The sequence below is a fragment of the Tupaia chinensis genome, unplaced genomic scaffold (genome assembly GCF_000334495.1).
Source record: "Tupaia chinensis unplaced genomic scaffold, TupChi_1.0 Scaffold000340_1, whole genome shotgun sequence".
In the NCBI taxonomy this organism is placed as follows: domain Eukaryota; kingdom Metazoa; phylum Chordata; class Mammalia; order Scandentia; family Tupaiidae; genus Tupaia; species Tupaia belangeri.
Window position 1 is genome coordinate 3,012,288 of NW_006159834.1, and position 7,479 is coordinate 3,019,766.

General features: G+C 38.0%; 1 long non-coding RNA gene across 2 annotated transcripts in view; it reads right to left on the reverse strand.

The window, feature by feature from the left end:
- LOC102490333 (uncharacterized) overlaps window positions 1-5,094 on the reverse strand; it is a 56,758-nt gene extending 51,664 nt beyond the window's left edge. Inside the window, exons 1-3 of one of the 2 annotated variants that reach the window (XR_003549968.1) lie at window positions 4,951-5,094; window positions 4,448-4,536; window positions 761-826 (exon numbers count right to left, since the gene is read on the reverse strand). This is a non-coding gene — a long non-coding RNA (uncharacterized LOC102490333). The remainder of the gene's footprint in view (window positions 1-760; window positions 827-4,447; window positions 4,537-4,950) is intronic. The other variant, XR_003549967.1, reaches the window with a different exon arrangement.
- Window positions 5,095-7,479: the final 2,385 nt, after the last annotated feature.

The window sequence follows — 7,479 nt, forward strand, 5'->3', positions numbered from 1 at the left end:
CGGAGCTCTTGGACTGCCTGTAGTAAAGATTCCTTTTTGGACTGGCTAAGATGGAATACAACCCAGAAGATCAGACAGGACTTATCCAACTCCTACCTCCAGTACTACAAAATTTATATCCTATTCACCTTCTATCTTTCCTTAATACATTTCCTATACTAATCATTTTGAATAATTTTCCCAGTATGTTTTGGGTTATTTCAAAATATAATCCGTTCCAGGCTTCTAACAATTTGACTTGTAACCTGTGTTCTTACATCACAGATGGCCCTGCAGCCCAGCAGTTAAATGCTCTGTATAAAAAGCTGGATCCTATATATCCAACTGAAGTTCACTGGCCCCAGTGGCTTGAAAAACCTGCTAGCCACCTGTGCCCGTATGCCCAGAATCCTGACAGGCGGGAGAAATGAAGGAACAAGGATTTCTATTTGACCATATCTCATTGAGGAAGGTTTCTTTCTCTTCTTCCTCTTTCTCTTTTCTTTTCTTTTTCTTTTCTTTCTCTTTCTCTCTATCTCTGATGCCACACACTCTCTAACAATTTTTTAAAAAGACCTTAAACACTAATAGAAAATCAAAACCTACATTTGAGCATCATCTAGATTGTTTTGTGTTAGGTAATGCATTCAATGCTATTAGAAAAATGATGATGGGGTTTATGAAATGACAGTGCAATAAAGTAAAGACATTGATTTTTATCTCTTTAGATTTTAAAGAATACTAACATAAGGCAGCAAATGAAAGAAAAATCGTAACTTACTTTATCAAAAGGGAACTGGTTGTCTTATCTTAATTACAGCTCTTATGATGAAGCCACTCAAATTACCTTGGAGACAAAGAAAACAAAGAAGTGGGAGGAAAATGACAAGGAGGTGAAAATGCAGTAGACAGTTACTAAGCTGTTTCATGAACTCTAAAGAAAGACATATATCCAAACTCAGGAACTGAATCTGGCTATTACTAATTTTATTTTTAGGAACTTTATTTCTCCCTGTTTTCCTGGGTCTTGAAAAATTGTAGTCTCTGCTCTTTATTCTATGTTTATTCATATATCCCCTTTCTCTAAAACCAGCTTCCTCTTCATTCACAAGGGGACTAACAGAGGCTAGCTAGACTTTGAAACATTCCTGAAGATCCTAAGAGAGGATGATCTAGTGACTCCATCCTGGATTGCGTTCCCAGCTCTCTGGCACCCTAAACAATGACCAGATACATTTTAATAGCATAAATATGACCAAAGGTGGTCTACCCCTATGGTATAAGAAGGAAATTCTCAAAAAATAAAATAAATCAAGGATTAAACAAACGTCACAGAAATATTCCATATTAGAACAACATCACCTTTCAAGGGAAAATTACAAATACCCATGATAGTGATCCTTCACTCATGGTGGTTCTAATTGAGACCTCCTTCCAGAAAGTGATTTGGTCACCAGTGAGAGGTCACCATGTAAGGTGAGGAAACATCTTCTTGTGTCTTGATTATGGCTAATTTTGATGTCATTGACACCTGTTTTACTTCTATGATAAAATTTAGTGAATTCTGTAGTATCATTAGGAATTTATTAGGCAAGGTTCTTCAGAGAAAGAGAAACAACAGGACAGATAGTTAATGGATTGATAAATAGATGAAAGATTGATTGTAAGGAATTGCTTTATAAAGGCTGGCAGGGGGTCAAATCCAAAATCTGTAGAATAAGTTGGCAGGCTGTTGAATTCAGGTAGGAGTTAGTGTTATAATCCTGAGTCCAAAGGCTGGAAGCTCAAGCAGAATTTCTATGATGCAGAGCAGAAAACATTCTTTCTAAGGAAATCTTAGCCTTTTTTCTTAAGGACTTCAAGTTATTTGATAAAGGCCACTACATTATGGAGGATAATCTGCTTTACTTAAAGTTAGCTGATTATAATATGAATCAACATCTTTAAAATTACTTGGGTCCAGCAGATGGCATGGAGGTTAAGCCGCTGGATCCCGCATGGCTGGATGCGCGGTTCAAGTCCCAGACCCAGCGGCTTGAAAAACTTGCCAGGTGTATGTGCATGTGTGCCCTAAATCCCAAGAGGACAGTGGAGAGGAGACTGCAGCATGGCTATCCCTCCTGGAGGTTGCTTTCTCACTCCCTCCCCAACACACCAGTCTGTCTGTCTCTATCTGGAAACAACATGTGCCTTTTAGCAAAAACAAAACCCAAACCAAAGCAAAACAAGACAAAATAAACAAAAAGCACCTTTATAGCGAAATCTGGATGAAAGGTTCATCAAACAACTGTTCATTATGGTCTAGTCAAGATGGCACATGAATTTAATTATCACATCCACTAAACCACCTTGTTTTCTAAATTAATATTGATCTACAAACTGAAGTTCTTTGAGAATAATCGGTATTGTTTTTTAATCTTCCTGTGATTATATTTTCTAATCTCTGAGTTTTTTTTTAAAATATATGTGTTGTATTTAAGAACAATGACTCTGACAGAAATAAATTTGTATGTTTTTATAATTCTTTAAACAATTTCAAGTGCTGTATTGCATCATTTGCAAACTACTCTTAGGTTCTTGCAATATGTGATTGGCATTATTATAAATATATGAAAATGGTTTTAAAAAGGAAAGATGTTCTAGGATTGCATTGCAATAAATCTAATAATTATTTTTCATTGTTACTAATAGCCGAGTCAAAAAAAAGAGAGGGAAAGCATCTTGAGCTGCAGGGAGTTTTGAGTGTAAATTAGAGAATGGGAAAATATATTCAAAGTGTTAAGAGAAAAGCAATTTTAGCCAATAATACTGTACCCAGCAAGATTATCTTTCTCTTTCATGTGGGAAGAAAAGACAAGAACATTCTCAGATAAACAAAACCTGAAAGAATTTACCAGCACCAGACCAGATCTCCAAGAAGTTCTCAAGGGTGTGCTATATCAGGAAAATTAAATACAGACACACGGAAAGAAGAGTTCAAAAAATAAGAAAGCAGCCAGTTTAATCATAGGGACAAGTCTGGAGTTGAATATTATATCCCAGAATTTAATAGGAAAAATGGAACCAGAACAGAAGATAAAGTACATGAGACTGATAGGTTCATGCACCTACCATTTGAACAGAATCCTAACCTGCTAAGTTCCTTAGCATTTCTATAATTTAAGTTAAAACTGGTTTTCTTAATACTACCATATGAACTTACCATTGAAAGTAGTTAGATTATTTAAGAAATTGTGCGATCAATACAATGTGGGTGGAAAAGGAATAGAAGACAACTGTAGTCACCAGAGACATAGGGAGAAGAGGGTGGGAAAGGACAGAGGGTCAGAAAGAGGGGTAAAAAATTCTAGGATGTATAAATGGAAAATTTTGGATAATAATATGCATGATTAAGTCACTATGCATTATATTCTTGATGGGAAGTCACATTTTGTATGCTGTGATGATGCTTAGGTAAAGAATGTAAATTAAGTTACAAAAAAAGGAAAAGTTTCAGAAAAAGAAAATCCATTCGATGACTGCAGTTAAGATATATAGCCCCAGCTAGGTGCTACTTTATAGGATGCCTAAAGTTAGACTTGTGTTCATGGAAATGTATATATCTGCTGTGTTTGCTATGAAAATATTTAGATTAATTAAGATCTTTAGTAATTCAATTAAAAAATGGGGGAAAAACAGTATAGAAAGTAAACATAGATACCAGAGACAGTGTGGGAAGAGAGAGGGAGATGGCTGAGGGTAAGAGATAGGGAATCAAGGATGGGGGGAAAAAAGCAAAACATACAGGAAACAAGAAATGGAAAATTATTTTTTTACAATAACATGTATGTTGATGTGCTTGATTGAGACAATATACAGTGTACTCTGGATGGAAAATCTCATTTTGTATGCTATAATGATGTACAGTGAATGAACGTAAACAAATTTAAATTAAAAAACCTAATGTAAGCCAAATATTAATGACAGTGAGATTGCATGAGAAAAGTGAACGGTCACAGATCTGCAACTATTTAAGAAATGCTAAAACTATTGTAGAAAAATTAAGGATATCAGCAAGCTTGCAAAGCAGACTGACAGAGTAACTGAGAAATAAAGGGAATTTAAAACTAAAATTCAGGGTTGAGTAGGAAATTGCAGATTCATGTTGTCTAACTATATTGCAAAAGTCAAAGCTTAAGCAAGAGCTAGGTTTCAAAAACTGAACGTTCAAGTATAATCTCCTGCAAATTATTTAATCCCACTTTTAAATGATCCTTTTAAAATGTTTTATATCTGGCAATGTTGGGTGAGGTTCTGATGTTGAAAAATTGGGTATTGGGTCCCAAATTTGAATGGGTAATCACAAATCCACTATCCCAAATCCACTTTTTATTAAGTACATGAAATGTTATTATCTGTAAAATGGAATTCCTTCAGACTTGTTAAAGGGAGTGAATAAAGTATCATGAAGTTCTCAAGTCTAGGTTACCTGTCGTTGCCTAGACAGACAGACTTCTCTGTGTTGCCTCCATTATGAACGCATGCTGCCCACGAACACATCTTCACATCTGCTGAGCTCTATAAAGAGTGAGGGCACGTGCGTTCACAAGTAAATTCTGGGGCTGAGATGCCAAAAGACTATTTATCAAAAATACCCAAAGTTTTCTAAAAATACTTCTGTTGACAGTTTTTAATTGCAGTATATTCATATGAAATTTTTGGCAACATTTTCTGGTAGTTCCTACTCTATGCTCTAACATAAGGCAAAAAAGAAAAAAATATTTTTTATTCTTATGTTTAGATTGGGAGATCATGCTTTCTGAACAAAAAACCATGTTGCATGTTTAATATACTATGAACACAGAGTACACATGAGTAGAGTTTGCTATACTAATCAAATAAAAGACATAAAACGTTAATGAAACATTTAATGGTCTCCATAATCATGATTGTATGGCATAGTAATTAGGTATAAAATTGTAAGCAACTCACATGAAAGTCAATAATCATGATGCTTCTTTGTGACAGTTTGAATTCGTATGGTGCCTGGACAGCGCCTTTTCACAGTGACATGATGAGCATCTACTCAAGCAGTAGACTGAGAGTTCTGGCCATTCAGCTGAGAAAAGCAGTTTCTAGTCTAGATCAATTGAGAGAAAGGACGGTTATTCAAGAAAAAGCATAAGAGAAGTATTTTTACAATGCATTGATCTGTATGAATAAAAGTACTGGAATGGAAAATACACTGTCATAAATTTCTTTTGTTTTTTAAACTAGTATTTAAATACCATATTTTGGTTATTTTTCAGAATATAAATAAAACTATTTTAACACTTTCCCCCATCACTACGTGTTGTTGAATTTCTCTATCTCTCTTTCTCTCTCACACAACATGCCTTATGTGTAAGACTCTCCTCCATGTTCAGGTCTCATTAGTTGCCTTTGATTAGAGTATCAATCCAATATGTTACCAACTCTCTGTTGTTCCAATTGCTTAAGAAGGGGAGGCAAAGGGCAGGCTGTGCCCCAGGAACAGTGTGGTTGCCTGAGCAATGAACCATTCTAATAGAATCAGCATGTTAAGTAGGGAGGAGTCTGTTGAAGTAAAGGATGAAATTTCAAGGCAAGAGTCAAGTGTGAGGCTCAGAGGAAAAAGAGACAAGGCCCACAAAAGGCTCTAGGGACAGATCATGCAGGAAGAAGCACTGGAGGAGGTTTTCATGTCACTGAACTAACATACAGATCCTGGGGCAGTTAGATCGAAGTTGCTGGTGATGCCAACATCTGTGTCTCTCTGAATTAAAGATCTGATAATGAGAAGCAGTGTCAGAGATTGGGATGAACATCTTGGAGCACTGATTGCCCCTCCTTCCTGTGCCACTCACTCAGCTCCTGAAACCACGAAGGCAAGCTTCCCTTAGGAAATATCTCTCCTTTTCCTCAGAGCTTTATTTAGGAAAAGAAGGAAATAAATGTTGCTCAGGTTGGGGTCAGCCCACAATTCTGGAGCAAGGCCAGAAGCTGCAGCATTTGCAGTCTTCCTGGAGGTCAATTGGAAGACAGTGTTCCTGCTTCCTTCTGATGACCACTTACGTGGCTCTTTCCAACATTCTGGTCTTTGTGTTCTTACCCTCCCAAGAATCAGCTAAAGGACTTAGGCAAGGAAGGGGTGATTTAAATAAAGTGGTTATCGGGCAAGGACTTGGAGGAATAAGAGTATCCTCCTTACTACACTATTTACCTTTGACCATTCTCATTCTAGTGACCCCCATCTTCTATTTAAGAAGATGACTAGAGGGACCAGCAGATAGCGTAACGGTTATGTCACTTGCCTCCCATATAGTTGACTGTGGTTCGAGTCCTGGACCCGGTGGCTTAAAACACACACTGGGGGGAACCAGCAGTTAGCGTAATGGCTATGTCACTGGACTCCCACGTAGTCGACCGAGGTTTGTGTCCCGGACCCGGTGGCTTAAAACTCATGCTGGGCGCATGTGCATGCGTGCCCAAGATCCCGAGAGGAGAATGGAGGAGAAGGGATTGCGGCGTGACCATCCCCCCTGGGGGGTGATTTCTCGCTTTCTGTCTCTATGTCTCTCTCTGTCTGTCTGGCGAGCGCACGCGCCCTACAGTGAAAATCTCTCAAAAAAAAAAACAAACAAACAAAAAAAACACACACACTGGTGCATGTATGTATGTATGCATGCCCAAAATCCCATGAGGAAAATGGAGGAAAAGGAATTGCAGCATGGCCATCCCCTCCCCTCCCCCCCCGGGGGTGATTTCTTGTTTTCTGTCTCTCTGGTGAGCACTTGCACTCCATAGCAGAAATCTCTCTCATAAATAAATAAATAAATAAATAAGAGATGATGACGATGACTAGAAGTAAAATGGAAAGCTTTTATTTCCTGATTTGTGCCAGCTCTGTGGAGGTGAGCAGGAACTGGTGGAAGCCCCTACTTGTGCATAAAACTAGCACACAGCAGTGGTAAAATAAAACAAAGATCAAAACACAAAAACAAAAACTTTCTCAGAGGCAGGAACCCTCGGTGTGATTTCTCATTGTACACATGGGAAGTTGGAATGGCTAGGAAACCTTAGATGTCCTGCTCCAAGTCTTCTCCCCATTGGGTTAATCTGGTCTTACCTACACTCTCTGGAAAACGCTGGCTCGTTCTCTTGCCCTCAGTGTGGGTCTGGCCTCCCACCATCTTCTTCTCCTGAGCCATTGCCCCTTCAGCAGCATGCTCTGCACTCAGCTCATGTCTCCTTTTCCTCAGAGCTTTATTTAGGAAAAGGAGGAAATGAATGTTGCAATTTCCTAATTAGGTTTATAATCCTGATGATTTAACTCACTTTACAAAGTACTTGTTAAAAAATATAAGGTAACAACAAGCCAAATTGGATTCCCTTGCATAGAGTATTAACTGTATTGGAAGAAAACAGAGGCTTCTAGCTGCTCCCTGTTCAGGGGCCCAGGGTTGGAGAGCTAAACTGCCCAATTTACGACCCTTTCATCAT